Below are 18,293 nucleotides of genomic sequence, written 5' to 3'. Positions count from 1 at the left end.
CTATGAGGCAGAGTGATCGCGCTGAATTGTCTTTTCACAGGACACCTGGGGAGATGTAAGCAGATGGTTAAGACACCTGGAAGATGACATACCTTGGGCACAGTCACCATATGGGTCCGACATCGGGGCCCCTACCTTCGGCAGATGCCTGAAAAGTAGCCAGGACAGGAAGATCTTTGCAGTTAGCCAGACACGCTCGGGAGATCGATATGAGACGCTGGGAGCCGGTCCCCCCCTCCTTTCCCACCTGGGCCTCCTGACTCGGATCCATTTCCTTCATCATCACGTGAATGTACTTTCTATATGAACTAGTGTAGAGTGCCACGAGTGTGATCGCCCTTAGTCATTCTTCGTCAGAGACCCGCTCCTCCCACGGTAAAGTACAAGTGAATGCTTTTCAGTCATGACATTTTGCCCTTAGAATTTTTTATTGAGTGCCAGTATATCTCTGAATTCATTGTGCCCTTTTACCCAGTACTATTTCTAGTGTTTGTGTTCCAGTGTTAAGTGTTCATTCATTCCTCGAGGCCTTGGCACCCTCAGTGCAGTCTCAGTCCATCTGTATGTTTTATATTTTCACTTAATGGCGTGTAATCCTTACATCTCTCTTGCAGAGGGACCCATTTGCCATGGACTGTTCTTGGGCTGTGCCTTGCGACCATTCCAGTCTCCAGTAGGAAGACCTCCAGGCTTTGCAAGCCTCAATATTATTCACTTTTCCATTTCTTTTGACCCTTTTATTGTAAATACAATTACTTTAGTTAACCCCAGTGTTTACGTAACATTCCCTCATGAAGTAGAGCCCTAAGCTCATCTGAAACATCCCTTTTGCCTTTACTTTTTATGATTCCCTGGACAGTAAAGTCAGATTTTCAAGGCCAAGTGAGTAAAATTCCGTTGCTGACCTGTTAAAGTGTTCTACAAATCCAGAAAACCGTATATATATATATATATATATATATATATATATATATATATATATATATATATATATATATATATATATATATATATATATATATATATATATATAGTCACAAAGTGTTCCAAGTACCTAGTTAATACACTACTAATCATAGAATTCAAAAATTTACCTCACTTCAGCCAGATACTTGAACTCTCATAACAATAAAATTATGACTGAGTTCTCTAAAGGCAACAGTGATCCTTTAAAAAACTTACTAATCATGAGAGAAATCAGACTAAGTTTATCAAAACTAGTGTGAGGTATCAACATTTAAACAAGAAATGTATTAAAGTAAAAGGACATCACTCCATCAAACAACTTTAACTATCTCCCGAAGCTAGAGCCACATCAGCAAAACTGAAGGAACAAGACATGTTACGCTGGTGGTTAGTAAATGAAACACTATTGTAAAACTTTAAATACAAAAATTTATTTTTAAATTCAAAATTTATAACCAGAATTTACAATCTCACTTTTAAAGAAAAAAAAAATACTATTACTTGAAAACAACACAAATCCAGATTAATTCTTGAATCAAATCACAAATGTTAATTTATCAAGAAATTTAATTAATCAAGCAAAATTTAAACTATTAACCAATGCTGAAGATTTGAAAAGAAAATCTAAGTAAATTAAAATCATATCAAGTATACAATGTTAAACTGTTAAGAAACACTTAAGGTACTAAGTAAATAAATGTTAAATCACTACTATATAAAATGTGAAAAACTAAGGATTGCAAATACAAGAACATACAAAAATACACCAAAATGAAATGTGTAAAAAATAAAATGAAATTGACCTTATTATATGATGGTAATAATAAGTAAAAGTCACTTTACCTTAAACAAACCTTGTGAAAACTTTTACAAGACTACCCCAATTGCAGCTGCTTGAAATTCACCAAAACACACTTTTTTGATAGGCACTGTTACCAAACACTTATTACTACGGTTATCAGATCTAAAAAGCTAAAATATTTTATGTTAATAACTTCTCTCTTTTGAAGAGAGAGAGAGAGAGAGAGAGAGAGAGAGAGAGAGAGAGAGAGAGAGAGAGAGAGAGAGAGAACCGCGCAAAATGTCTCTGAAATCAGAATGAGCAAACTTTTTAGGATTCCAGCTAGAAGTAAAACCCCCATAGAATGACGTCAGTACATTTTGGGAGCGAGATACAATAGAAAATTCTAGAATATTCTAGACTTCCAGTCACATGATACGCATTCAGAATTGGCTGATGCAATCTTAAAAAAACATTACGCAATCAATCGAGACATGTGCTTTTACTTCCAGTAATTTGTTCATATTTCTCAAAAAGGCATTAGTGACTTAGGAAATTGTTTTGAACAAAGCCAGCAGGTGGTTAATCATGATTGGCATGTTTATAAAATACGAAAGAGCAAAACCTTTTCTTGTCTCTTGACTGAGGAAAAATCTTGCACTACTACTCAAATATCTGTCAATGCTTTTATCTGACTGATGACAGCTTGAGAAACACAAAAGCGATCATGATGACAACTAGAACATCTGGTCTGACTTGAATCTCTCTCTCCTACTGCGTTATTAAAATTATTTCAAATTACGCTGTTATCTACAGTAAATCATTAATATTTGTGCGATCTGACATTACAAAGACATTTTTACTTAATTATCACTAATATACTGAATATACTACACAGCATCTCTTGTATAAAGAAAGACTCATACATTTACAAAAAAACATATTTTATACATTTTACAAAAGAATACCATAAGCATATATATATATATATATATATATATATATATATATATATATATATATATATATATATATACATATATGTATCTTATGACGAAAATCCGATATCTGTTAAGTCATAAATTCTTTGTTTTATATATTATTTGTTTTCCCTCGAAATATATCTGGCAATTAGGACGTCCGCCCTGTACTGCAGTGGCAATAAATTTACCAAGAATGAAACTCAATAAGAATCATGTGACATATGGAATAGATCTGAAGTTATTGCTTTATTGTTTGGGTCACCTGCTCTTCGAAAGAATTCATTCAGATGTAAGTATTGGACAGCACCATAGTAAACATTAATCATTCATGAACGATAACACTAGGGAAGGCTATTGAAATATTTGTTATTTATTTGTTTCCACTACTTGGCTCAGTGAAGAATGTAATGCCAGGAACCCCAAAATAATTCTCATTGCCTTTAATGTCACTGTCTGTAAATTAACAGCAATTATAGCATTCAGAAGTAAAACTAATTCATTTCCTAATATATTACCATAATATAGAAAAGAGTGAAAATGAGCTCCTTAATAGATAGTTGTACGCTGCATCATGAAAGCCAGTCAGAAAACGAGCTGGTCTTATCCATGTCATCCTAATCATCGCCAATGAATTTCATCCAAAGGCCCAGAAGTGGTCCTCTTGAACTGGCTGGGACGCCAGGGAATCTATTTATTTCTCACACTTGCTGGCTAATTAGCACCGAGATATGTTGGCTTAATGATATACAAAGCCTTGGAGGGGTTTTTCCTCATTGACTTGAATATCTTTGTCAAGTTTTTACAGTGACATATATCTCTATTGTATTATGATTTTCCTCATCGTGTGTGTGATCTCACATTCTGATTTTTGTTATGATTCTAATGGTTTTTTATTTCTATACAGAATGTTATTTGAGCCTTCATTGACATTACCACCATTATATATCACCAAAGTTTTCATTTTGATGGTGATTTTACTTTATTTTTTTCGCACTCATTAATTCCTGCTCGACAAACTCTAAAGATTAATTGAAAGGCCATTTCCTGATCACATTTGTTGGATAACAGTGGCGACTAATTTAAAACTTAGCGTTATAAAAGTTATCGTACATGAAAGAATGGATCAGCGTCTTAAGATGGTTTGGTGATGTGGAAAGAACGGAGGATGATAGCTTGGCGAAATACAAGAAAGCATGAAATGTAGTAGTGAATGGTGCAGTTTTTGTATAAAATATTTCAGTGCTCTGCTGAGTGAGTCTTTGCTATATATATATATATATATATATATATATATATATATATATATATATATATATATATATATATATATATATATATATATATATATATATATATATATATATACATACATACATACATACATACATATACATGTGTATTTGAATAATTGGGAACTTAAAAGTTGCATCTGCTTAGGTGTAAGATGCTGATAATATTGTGGTAGTTTACTAAACTGGGTTCATGCACGATTCTTCTATTTTTATATATATATATATATATATATATATATATATATATATATATATATATATATATATATATATATATATATATATATATATATATATATATATATATATATATATATATATATATATATATATATATATATATATATATATATATATATTTAATTATATATATACATATATGTGTGTGTGTGTGTGTTTGTATGCTTGTATGCGTGTGTGTGTAATTGGGAACTTAGAAAATCCATCCGCTTAATTGGATCCAGGAAATACAAGGCTTGAAGCAATATTCAATAAATCATCCCAATTCCTAGTGTGTTATGAAGAGGGTACTGGTGAAAATTAGAGCCTGGATATTCAAAGCCTTTCTTAATTAGATTCGGCGAATTGGCGCTGCATTTGCATGACGGCAATATTGCAACAGGTCTGTGATTATCATAATCTAATTATCATTTATGATAAACGCGATGGCTTATCCTTCTTACGTTAGGCAACGAACTGACTTGGAATTTAGTGGAATATTTCATGTTATTCATGATAAGTCTTGACTGAAATGCTTACCTCAGTTAATATATTTTACAATATCTTTACGGCTGTGAGAAATTATTCAACAAAACATATTTGAAATTAAATGTCTCTCCAAAGTATTGATCTTTTAGTGACACTTAGCTACATTTGTTTTATGATACAAAAATTGTACTTTTTAAATTAACTCTTCTTTCTAATTCTTTTGTAGTTCCCTTGGTTTCAATAGTAGTTTTTTTACTTATAGGTACCTAGATGAATTCGGCTTGACTGCTACAGTAATGTAGTTACATTTATCACAATATTTTAAAGAATTATTAATATATATATATATATATATATATATATATATATATATATATATATATATATATATATATATATATATACATATATATATATATATATATATATATATATATATATATATATATATATATATATATATATGGCATATATATATATATATATATATATATATATATATATATATATATATATATATATATATATATATATATATATATATATATATATATATATATTATATATATATATATATATATATATATATATATATATATATATATATATATATATATATATATATATATATATATATATATATATATATATATATATATATATATATATATATATATATATATATATATATATATATATATATATATATATATATATATATATATATATATATATATTATATATATATATATATATATATATATATATATATATATATATATATATATATATATATATATATATATATATATATATATATATATATATATATATATATATATATATATATATATATATATATATATATATATATATATGAACCATTCCGGAAGTTTGTAGGACAAGGAGACATTGTCCTGTTCCAACGGTCAGGGCGTGAGGAAACAATCACCCCCAAAATATCCCCCAAAAGCCGTTGACTTTTGGCGTGGGTATTCCTGACCTACGATTGGTCAGATATCCCTGGTAGGAGAAATCAACCAATGTCCTACCTGAGGGGAAAATGCAGGGGGTGAGAGAAAGACCCAGCGTGCCCACACTAGGCCGCCGTTGGGGGGATTCTGGCTCTGGCACTCGGAGGGCAATGACGTGCTATTGCCCAACGTCTCGCGCTATTCTGCCGTTGCTGCCGGTTACCGCTAAGTTACTGTAATTTTTAGTTTCATTAAATACTCGGGCCCTTGTGTAAGTTTTAGATAATAGAGATCACTGTTAAATTTATCCCGTGTCTTATTTAAGCATGACCCACAGTACTGCAGCCGAACCAGTGTAAGTAGACCCCAGACCTTACCTTACAGACCTTACAGTTTGTTCGGGTTGCCCCAGGTCCCTCAGTGTGAGGCACCTTTGATGTCTACCAGAGAATTGCTAACGCATCTTCCGGTATATTTTGCATCTTCCAGTCTTGGATGGTCTGGGATGCATCTTAGATATTTGTCGAGCTTATTCTTAAACACATCTATGCTCACTCCTGTTATGTTCCTCAGATGAGCTGGTAGTGCATTGAATAGACGCTGCATTATCGATGCTGGTGCGTGGTGGATTAATGAGGGGTCAGGGTCATATATATATATATATATATATATATATATATATATATATATATATATATATATATATATATATATATATATATATATATATATATATATATATATATATATATATATATATATATATATATATATATATATATATATATATATATATATATATATATATATATATACATATATATATATATATATATATATATATATATATATATATATATATATATATATATATATATATTATGATTAGCAAGAATTCGCTAGCAAGTTGCCTCCTCCCCCCCTTTTGTTGTTGGTTGTGTTGTTGTTTTATTTACTGCCAGCCGCCCGATCGACAGACCATCTGTCTATCGACTTAGCACGGTCAGAATACAAGGGTTTAAAAGATTAAAAGCCACTCCTTTTCATACAGATCCTTCTTCAAGGCAAAGTGATCTCTGTCTGGTGGGTTTTTCTTACAGGCATGTTCCCCTGAGGACATCAGCTGGAAGATGATTCAAAAAACCCCCACTTGTTGGAAGTGCCCCCAGCTCCATAGGAGGAGATAAAAGGAGAGAACACAAAGCCTCTCTCTCACACACACGGGGTGGAAGTCTGGAAGAGCAGAAGGACCCAGCTACATGCCCTTGGCAGTGTCCTTAGCTAAGCACGTGGCCCTTTTCCAAGTATACGTTCTCCTCGTGCCCTTCGACGGCAAGCCACGTGCTCGCTTTACCTTGACCTGCTGGATGCCCCTCAAGAATCGCCCGGCCCTTCGTGAAATTCCCACGCGTCGCCCTTCTTCGAGAAGACCCCATCGCCGTGCCCTTGCATCCTAACACGTGGAACAACTTGCCCTCGGAAATTGCAAGTCATCTACGGACCAAATGTCTACGTTGGAAACACACCAGTCTTACGGTAATGTGCTTTGGAAAACCACCATTCAGTCACGCTTTGTCCCTGTACATTTATTTGAAGTGAGCGCCATTACTCAAAGAACCCCTTGTCTACTGTCCGTGCGCCTTTTGCATCGGCAATATTAAGTCTTCATTACTCCCTCGAAGTCATTTGGCACCCTCATTGCAGCCTCGAATTCATTATTCTTTGTCTATTTCCACTACTGGCGTATAATGTGCATATCTCTCATTTCAGAGGGACCCTATATCGTGGAAGCTTCTCGGACTGTGTCTGGAATACCCCATTTTCATTCAATCCCGTTGGAATCCCCTTCAGGATCAGAAATCTACTTGAGTTCCTCTTTCCCGTACTGATGTCATTTATGTAAATACACTCCTTTAAATTTGCCCACGTGTTTTACGTAATATTTCCCTCAGTAACAAGAGCCCTATGCTCATATGAAAATTTCTGATTCCTCCTTTTTTTTACGTTTTCCTGTACCCACGAAGTCAGAATCACAAGGCTAAATTACCTTAAATCGTTGCTACCTGTCTCACAGAGAATATCTCAAACTAAAACCACGGAAAAACGTAAAAATGGCGACCTGGCCATAGATCTCGTTTTGCAGTTGCAGTTCCCCTAGTGTTGCTTTATTGCATTTGCAACGTGCCAGATCAACTATTAGCAAAGCTAAGCTGGGTACGAGACAATTACGAACCTTTTGTGTAAAACCAGCACACAGATCCAGAAATTCCACGTAAGTAATGTGTTTATCTTAGCAAACCTTTTTACAATCGTGACTGTTCCTAGGAATTAGAAATAGGGACGCATGTATTCACTGAGAGAAAGGAACCGCTGTATTAGATTCGTTAATGCATGCCTTTCAGGATAGGTAGTTAGGAAATACCCAGTGCTAACCATCCTTTGCTTCGAGGAATAGTGCGAAATTCCTCTGTGTTAAAATCCTTGCTATATTCTTTGCTTCAAGGAATAGTGCGAAAGAAATTCCTCTGTGATAAAGTTTACTTCGCATTTCGAATTGCTGAACTGTTATTTAGGCGCGAATAAAATTCCCACGTGGGACACGATGAAGTCAGCTTGCATTGCTGAAAATTCTCTCAGTGTAGTTAGAATTCGAGTTAGGTGTTAGGAAAGCGAAATTTAAACTCCGCTTATAGGGAAAATTACTAGGTCGTTTTACTGTTATCCTCCCAGACGACTGGGAAATTCCCCGGAATCCCAGACGATGTATAAATATACGGGTTCATTCACACAGAATCTAAAAATACCTCCGGTGTTGGCCAGACGACCTGCACCCCCCCCCCCCCGCCCAGGCCCGCGTGTGTAGCATTTTTTTTCCCCATTCATTTCCCAGCAAACATTTTTCTTTGGGTTTCCCGTTAGTAATTTCTAAGTCCTAAGGGACGAATCGTATTTCCAAGTCCTAAGTGACTCCTAAAATTCTACGTCGCACATGGCGAGAATTTCTCCAAATTCCAGTCCTCAGGGACTCCTAAAATTCTACGTCGCACGTGGCGAGAATTTCTCCAAATTCCAGTCCTCAGAGACTCCTAAAATTCTACGTCGCACGTGGCGAGAATTTCTCCAAATTCCAGTCCTCAGAGACTCCTACTAAAATTCTACGTCGCACGTGGCGAGAATTTCTCCAAATTCCAGTCCTCCGGGGCTCATACTAAAATTCTACGCCGCACGTGGCGAGAATTTCTCCAAATTCCAGTCCTCAGAGACTCATACAAAAATTCTACGTCGTGCATGGCGAGAATTTCTCATTCCTGCGGGAACCCAAAATTAAGTCCTTTTGAGACATTATACAGTGTAGTTCACACACATCTAAGCCCTTACGGGACTGATCATTCTAGTTCGTGAGAACAACTCCTTAACTCCACGATACAGCTGGCCAAGTCCGAGCGTGACAAAATCCCACTACGTCTTCCGAGACACATATTAAAATTCGTTCCCCAAGAACAACCACGTCTTTCCCAGACATACCAAATTTTAACAAAAGTCTCCTCAGACTTACTAATCAACTGTCTTATTCGGACAGATCCATTCTCCTGCAGTCTGAACAATTGGGTGTTTCAGATTCCTGCAATTGAGTCTTTTCAGACGACCTGAGTCTTTTCAGACCTACCATATAACCATTATTTCAAGATGGCTAATACCAGAGCCCAACAAAACGAGGATTTCAAATTCTACATGTCCGCTGGGAAGGACATGGGACTATCGGGGCAAGATCTGAGAGCATGGGTTCAAGAGCAAGTGGACGATGCCAAGGCGGAGAGAGCAAAAGAACGTGAGGAGAGAGAGAGAGAACGAATTGCTCAAGAACAACGAGAAGAGAGAGAACGTGATAAGAGAGAGAGAGCAAGAATTGCCCAAGAGCAGGAGAAGGAAAAAGAACGTGAAGAGAGAGAGAGAGAACGTGAGGAGAGAGAGAGAGCAAGAATTGCCCAAGAGCAGGAGAAGGAAAAAGAACGTGCAGAGAGAGAGAGGGAATGAATTGCCCAAGAACAAAGGAGGAGAAACGAATCGCTCAAGAACAACGAGAGAGGAGAGAGAACGTGAGGAGAGAGAACAGAATTGCCCAAAGCAGGAGAGAGAGAGACAGCGCCCCATGAGCTCCAGGTGCTAGAACGACAGCACGCCACCCCCGCCCCCTGCCGCGGGAATGAGTGCCCTCAGCCAGGCTCACTCGTTCATGCCAAAATGGACAGAGTCCGAACCCAGTATGGCTTCAAAGGGCCGAACGAGTCCTGGAGTGCTGCGATCTCTCCCCCGCGGAACTCTCCCTTGTTCTCACTAAATTCCTGGGCGGAAAGGCCCTCGTTGCCTACCACGCCCTTCCAGCAGACAATCGGGAAACTGGGAAGCCGTGACGCCAAGCAGTTCGAAGGCGTACGAGATTACCCCGAGCGGTGGAGGAGACGTTGGAGAGAGCAGCCCAGAGAAGCAGGCCAGACTTGGTCCGATTGGGCATACCATTCGGAGCGGGCATTAACAAAATGGCTCGATTCGAAGGAGCCACTAACAGCGCCCGAGGTACTCGAGCCGTTTAAATTCGAGCATTTCCTGCGCTACGCCCCTCCTGCCCTCGCCACTCATATAGTGGAAAAAGCCCCAGCAACACTCACCGAGTGTTGCCGAATAGCAGACATGTGGGAAACTCACCACCCCAAGAAGGATCCATGGGGCGGAAGATAAATCCCCCGTCCCTCCTCGGAGGTTCAAGTTCCTACAAAAATGGGAACTCTGGCAAGCCCCTAACTTGCCATTATTGCAAGAAACCGGGGCATTCCTCGGAACAGTGCCGGAGCAAGAAACCGGCGCCTCTCTCTCCCGGAAAACCGCCCAATAACTCGCCTGCGCCCTCCACAGGGGCAGCGCGGAAAGATTTCAGCCAGACATTTTGCACGGCGTGCAAGGTTTATGGCCATTCTCCCGCATGGGCAAAATGCCCACGCAATAATAAATCAAATACTCCCACCATCACCTTGGCCGTCACAGATCCCACGTCATTAGGCCCTCCCGCTGAAGGGCCTGTATACGTGACTCCTCCACGAGGTAGCCACCCCACGCACCGAGTCACTGCATTCGAGGACTCGGGCGCACAAATCTCCCTCATCCGAAGGGACAGAGTTCCCTATGGAGCTATCGTCAATAGACGAAATCTCGTCACGATCGAGGGAATAAATCAATTTAAAATGATACTCCCTACAGTCCAATTGAGAGTCACAAGACCTCACCGATCCAAAATTTGCAATCTTGCAGTAGCAAGCCATCTTCCTGGAGGCTATGACGTCATCCTGGGACAGGACTTTCAGTCCCCACCGAAATCACGACAATCTAGGGGTCCACATTCCCCGAATCATTCCGCGGGCGCGAGTAATCCTCCCCGCTCTCCCTCAGTCAAGACTGGCGCCCCTGGGTACCAGGAGGACGTGCAGTCCCCACCAGTGCCACCTGAGTCCGATGTACAGTGGCCCCCTCGATCAGTTCCCGATCCAATTCCAGTGCCCAGCCCTGCCTCAGTGCCAGTGCCAGGGCCCCAATCAGATCTCCCTTCCGGAGATGCCAAATTCCTGCCGGTGCCACTTGCATGCCCCGAGCAGTGCCAAGCTTCGTCCTTCCTGACCGACGAGCCCAAGAAACCTCTGATAGTGCCTGACTCTGCCCTAGTGCCAGCGCCAGAGCGCTACTCCGATCTCCATTCACGGGATCCAACTCAGGACCCCCTCTCTTCCCACGGCCTGGCCCAGCTACCAGCGTTGGTAAGAGAGACGGTTCCTCTCGACCACCGCGGAAGCTCACCTGCAGGTGCGGCCTCGCAACCCATGCCTGAGCTGGTCAGCGTTACCTGCGAGCCGCCCACGCCACCCCCGACCGCCTTCTCTCTGCCTCAGTCCGTCGCCGACGCAATTGCAAGTCAGGATTCTGCCATATCTCCCTTGGCCGATGAACTACAAGAGCTGCGACGGATTATGGTGGAACCAGCACGGAACACTCCTGCGTCAGCTGTCGCAGCAGCAGGCCCAGGTGGTACTCCGTGCCGCCCTCCGGTCGCGGGCCCTCCGCTCCCCCGGCCGAGGACGACTCTCCCATTAAGAAAGGCTTGAGGCGAAATTAACACGGGCGTGGGAAATTCCAGGTAGTTTACAAAGAGCTCTAGAGCTCCCATGGCACCTGTGCCACCATTTCCTCTTTTGAAGGTCTTGGCACCCCTAATCCAGAAGGGGATGTCAGGCCCTCCTCTATCCTCCTCCGTTCCTCAGGAACTTCTATCTCTTATCATCCTCTATTAATCTTTCCTTAAATTATCACCACAAGAGGCAATTAAGTACGGAATACCATTGCCCACACAATGTATAAATCATTGAGAATAACAGAGTGAGAAGTGGCACGCCCTTGCGCCCATACCTTGGCACAAGGCTTGCGTGTCATCTTTTCCTGAAGGATTTGCGCCCTTCGGGGTTCCCTTTTCTCGCCCTTGGGCTGAAGTGATAGTCCGGGCTGTAATTTATAGGCGAAGGACAATAAATTCCCGCCTAACACCATAAAACCCTCACTCCTTTTACCTTAGCTCGTCTGCCAATATCATTTACTTTCTTTTAGTCATTTATTTATCTTTATTTTAATGAATCGCGAGTCATAGACTCTTGCCCTTGTGATTTAAATGCCCCTTTCGTAAGCTCTGAGAGACGTGTTCCGCCTTTCATATGCGGTCACGTTTCCATTCGTAACATCTTGTTAATTTTCCTTTTGTTATTATTATTCCTTTTTCCCCCTCCCTTCCTTCTAAGAACTCTGTTTGTCCTAGACCCCACATCGTTTGTCTGCCCACCCCGTCATAACATTGAGTACTCGAGTGGGCAGTGGACGCATAAAATTAGCGTAGTTTAAGGTTAGCGAATTAAAGCTCGCGAATACTCTCGCCCGCATACGACTGTCAAATTCCCGGTGTGTGGGTCGCCCATCAGCTCGCGTTGAACGATAGCTAAGCAAAGAACGTTAACACGAAGATATATTACCAATGCGAATATGTACAGTCATTACAAAATCGTGTAAAGGGGATATCATTAACAAAAAAATAAACGCTGTTTTTCATTTATACAGCCTCCTCAAGGCAGATTGTACTAACCGCATGCATTTTATCTAAAATTAAGTAACCGTGTATTTTAATTCTTGAACAATAACCTTTCTTTTCACTTGTTGGCCATAACCTCATATACGTGGTCCTATAATCTTAATTAATTCACAATGGTTCTAGTCACTTTATAAAGTTACCAATGGGTAACCAAATCTAAAGTAATTACTCTTTTGCAAGTGTTTAAATCACTTTGCGTCCTGTTAAAGAAACTTGTCCCAATGTGTTATTAAAAGTAGTGTCACCGCTTCGTAAAACCCTTAATAGTAAAGTTCATTGAAAGGCAGAATGTAGAGTAACGTAAAGCATTTGCTGCTCATTCTCGCATATGCTGCTCATTCTCGCATATTGATGTACACACCCAAAGGAGGTATGTACATCATCTTGTATGGGGAGGTATTATGATTAGCAAGAATTCGCTAGCAAGTTGCCCCCCCCCTTTTGTTGTTGGTTGTGTTGTTGTTTTATTTACTGCAAGCCGCCCGATCGATAGACCATCTGTCTATCGACTTAGCACGGTCAGAATACAAGGGTTTAAAATATTAAAAGCCACTCCTTTTCAAACAGATCCTTCTTCAAGGCAAAGTGATCTCTGTCTGGTGGGTTTTTCTTACAGGCATATTCCCCTGAGGACATCAGCTGGAAGATGATTCAAAAAACCCCCACATGTTGGAGGTGCCCCCAGCTCCATAGGAGGAGATAAAAGGAGAGAACACAAAGCCTCTCTCTCACACACACGGGGTGGAAGTCCGGAAGAGCAGAAGGCCCCAGCTACATGCCCTTGGCAGTGTCCTTAGCTAACCACGTGGCCCTTTTCCAAGTATACGTTCTCCTCGTGCCCTTCGACGGCAAGCCACGTGCTCGCTTTACCTTGACCTGCTGGATGCCCCTCAAGAATCGCCCGGCCCTTCGTGAAATTCCCACGCGTCGCCCTTCTTCAAGAAGACCCCATCGCCGTGCCCTTGCATCCTAACACACATGGAACAACTCGCCCTCGGAAATTGCAAGTCATCCATGGACAAAATTTCTACGTTGGAAACACACCAGTCTTACGGTAATGTGCTTTGGAAAACCACCATTCAGTCACGCTTTGTCCCTGTACATTTATTTGAAGTGAGCGCCATTACTGAAAAAACCCCTTGTCTACTGTCCGTGCGCCTTTTGCATCGGCAATATTAAGTCTTCATTACTCCCTCGAAGTCATTTGGCACCCTCATTGCAGCCTCGAATTCATTATTCTTTGTCTATTTCCACTACTGGCGTATAATGTGCATATCTCTCATTTCAGAGGGACCCTATGTCGTGGAAGCTTCTCAGACTGTGTCTGGAATCCCCCATTTTCATTCAGTCCCGTAGGAATCCCCTTCAGGATCAGAAATCTACTTGAGTTCCTCTTTCCCGTACTGATGTCATTTATGTAAATATACTCCTTTAAATTTGCCCACGTGTTTTACGTAATATTTCCCTCAGTAACAAGAGCCCTATGCTCATATGAAAATCTATGTTTCCTCCTTTTTTTTACGTTTTCCTGTACCCACGAAGTCAGAATCACAAGGCTAAATTACCTTAAATCGTTGCTACCTGTCTCACAGAAAATATCTCAACCTGAAACTACGGAAAAACGTAAAAAAAAAAAAAATATATATATATATATATATATATATATATATATATATATATATATATATATATATATATATATATATATATATATATATATATATATATATATATATATATATATAAATATGTATATATATATATATATATATATATATATATATATATATATATATATATATATATATATATATATATATATATATATATATATATATATATATATATATATATTTATATATATATATATATATATATATATATATATATATATATATATATATATATATATATATATTTATATATATATATATATATATATATATATATATATATATATATATATATATATATATATATATATATATATATATATATATATATATATATATATATATATATATATATATATATATATATATATATATATATATATATATATATTTATATATATATATATATATTTATATATATATATATATATATATATATATATATATATATATATATATATATATATATATATATATATATATATATATATATATATATACATACATACATATACATACCATGTGTTTGGAAATTAGAGCCCCCTCCACAGAACAAATGGAAAGTTATGAAGTTTTCTGGTATAGCCTATCTCCAAGTACATTATTTTAAGTTTCTATTACGCTATTTTTCATTTCACATTTCTTGTATTTTCAGACTGAGTGACGGAGTTAGATACAGCCATGGCTAACAACTCGGAGGAAATCACATGGATTGACCAAATCCTGGCTATAACCTTGAGAGAGGCCGGGGATGCTGGCACATCCTTCATTTCACGTTCCTGGATAGCTAAATACAATAAAAGATATGAATCCTTTGTTAAAAGAAACTGGAACAAGAATCCATATGACTATCATCGCGAAAAGAGTGAGAATCTTGGAAGGCCTGAAGTCCTTTCTTAGGAGTCAAAAGACATCATAGTTGAGGCAGTGGGTAGACCAAGAAAGTCTTTATGTAAATTGGTGCTTGAACTAGAAACAAAAAGGGGAAAGAAGAGAAGTTATAGTGCTGTATATCGTGAGTCGAAAAAATCTGGTATCAAGCCATTTCATGTTATCAGAAAGCCCAACATCACTCAGCAACAGAGAGAAGACCGTGCATGGTTTTGTGGTTCATTTCCTAAAGCTTGGGATGAAGCTGACTTTCTCCATGTTGCAGCATCAGATGAATTCTTCATTTACACAGTCAGGAAGCCAAATCATAAAAATGACATCACTTGGGCTGCAAAATTGGATGATATCAGTGATGACATGTGCTATCGCTAAGTTGTGAAATTTCCTGAATGTTTGGGAATTTTTCTCTGTTTCACAGCCAAACGGTTAATGTGGATCATCCAAGAAAAAGGACAGTCATGGAATGGCGAATACTTCAGAAAAACTCTGCTTACTGGTGGAGTATTTCCTTTCCTCAAAGATCCTGAAAATGTGTTATATGTTGAAGAAGTCACATTTTTGCATGATAAGGCACCATGTTTCAAGGCCTTTCAGACACAGAAGCTGATTCGAAACAGTGGTAATGATTTCTTCTCATCAAGTGAATTTCCAGGTAGCTCCCCTGGCCTTAATGTGTGTGAAAACATTGGTAGAATCTTCAAGGATCGTGTTGAAGCGCGTACAGTGAACTATGATGGTATACCAAGCCTCGACGACCTGCGAAGAGAGGTGACCGAAGTGCTCATGGAAATGGAGTTTGAGTCTCAGCTTTTTTGCGATTTGCTGAATTCATACCCCTCAAGAATTCAGGCTGTGGTACAGGCAGATGGAGGCCACTCAAATTATTAAATACTCAGAGAGAAACTTAAATAAATACCTGTTCTGAATCACTTTGTTTTTGTCCATATCAGTTTTAGGTTATGCTGTAGAGGGGGAGGAGCCTCTAATTTTCGAAACACCCTACATATATATATATATATATATATATATATATATATATATATATATATATATATATATATATATATAAATGGAAGACCAATATACTTAAGGAAGTCTTGTTCATAAAAGACAATATTTGAAATAACTTGTTTCATGAAAAACGAATCATCCAATTCTGCCAGGCTTGACAGTGCACCAGTAAATGGCTGATTTACTTCGGGACATCTCCCTGTCACCACAACCCTCCGTTCCTGTCACCAGCAGACGAGCTAAACTGGCATTAGCTTGGGGAATCTGAAAAGGCTTTCGGTTTTCTTCTTTGGAAATATCTTTTCATTTAGGTATGCAAATTTCAAACGGAGTTGTCATTCATTTTTTTTTAGTTTTTCCTGAACGATATCGTATTCAAGAAGCTTATCAATGCTTAATATTCATCGTAATTTGACATGAGAAATATGTTATGAAAATTTCACAGTTAAATTTGAAGTCAAACCTCAATTTCTTTTTCTACATTGCCCATAGCATACTTTAATGTTTTAAATGTTGAGATAAATATATGTGCTTCACTCCTGTATTTAAAAAGTATGCAGCAAATAAAAAAATTTCATAAGACAAATACTTTTTGTGGTACAGATACGTATGCATATAGTATTTATATATATATATATATATATATATATATATATATATATATATATATATATATATATATATATATATATATATATATATATATATATATATATATATATATATATATATATATATATATATATACATATATATACATATATTTATATATATATATATATATATATATATATATATATATATATATATATATATATATATATATATATATATATATATATATATCTTGTAAACTTCATATTTATCTAAAAATACGTTTCATAAATATATATATATATATATATATATATATATATATATATATATATATATATATATATATATATGTATATATTCTACCAAATGTCTGTTTCTACAGATGATGATTCAAGCTGCTGTTCTTCCCTACAATGAAACTGGTACAAGGAATTTGAATTCTACTTCCATAACCCAGTCCCTCTACAAACCGGTGCTGATGGTTACGACAGGACAATTTTCGAAGTTCTCTGGTGGTCACCCGCCCACATCCCTAGCACGCTCCATAGTAGTGAGTAAGTTATGAATTGAATACTAGAGAGGACACTAACAGTATATTAATTAAAGTTTAATATTCAGTGTAATGCCTATGTGTTAATATACATCTTCAATATTCTCACATTTTTATAAGGTTAGGAATAAAGAAATTTCACTGGTACTGAATTTGTGGCTATAACAATAGCAATAACATTATTCATCTGGATTCTGCAAGTGTTTTATCACTGAGCGTAATAGGGCTCTCAACATTTCTGGACAAAGTAAATTGCAATAGTTCTCAGTATTTAACTTGGTTCTACCTGGGGTATGTAAACTCCTCTCCCTGTAATTACGTTTGGAAAATATTCATATAATTACATGTCGGTTTATGTATGCTTATATAATCATATTTCGCTATCTTCCGCATCTATTACAATCGGTAAGTTTTACATCACTTCAATATAACGAGTATCTTATTTGTTCATACCTCGCGTGTTTCAACGATGCCTGTCCCTTTTCGTATAGGGACTTAATTTCTCTAAGTCATTTAGCGCCGGGTTTTTCAGTCATTGTTTATTTTGCTGGTTTTAATGATGAAATGTTGGGCGTGACAATTTTCAAGGTTTTCTTCTTGCTTTGTGTTTGTGATGTGTAGGAATTTATGTTCTAAAGAACTATCGTATGGGTATTATTTCTTTAAATTATTGTTGTTATTGTTGGTTAT

General features: G+C 37.4%; 1 long non-coding RNA gene across 1 annotated transcript in view; it reads left to right on the top strand.

The window, feature by feature from the left end:
- The window catches only part of LOC136844244 (uncharacterized), a 138,794-nt gene that overhangs the window by 86,937 nt on the left and 33,564 nt on the right, over nt 1–18,293 (top strand). Inside the window, exons 3-4 of the long non-coding RNA XR_010854788.1 lie at nt 16,609–16,767; nt 17,436–17,607. This is a non-coding gene — a long non-coding RNA (uncharacterized lncRNA). The remainder of the gene's footprint in view (nt 1–16,608; nt 16,768–17,435; nt 17,608–18,293) is intronic.

This window comes from Macrobrachium rosenbergii, chromosome 12, assembly GCF_040412425.1.
Source record: "Macrobrachium rosenbergii isolate ZJJX-2024 chromosome 12, ASM4041242v1, whole genome shotgun sequence".
NCBI classification, from domain to species: domain Eukaryota; kingdom Metazoa; phylum Arthropoda; class Malacostraca; order Decapoda; family Palaemonidae; genus Macrobrachium; species Macrobrachium rosenbergii.
The sequence above is the reverse complement of the archived record's forward strand: the minus strand, read 5'-3'. Positions and strand labels throughout refer to the sequence as shown.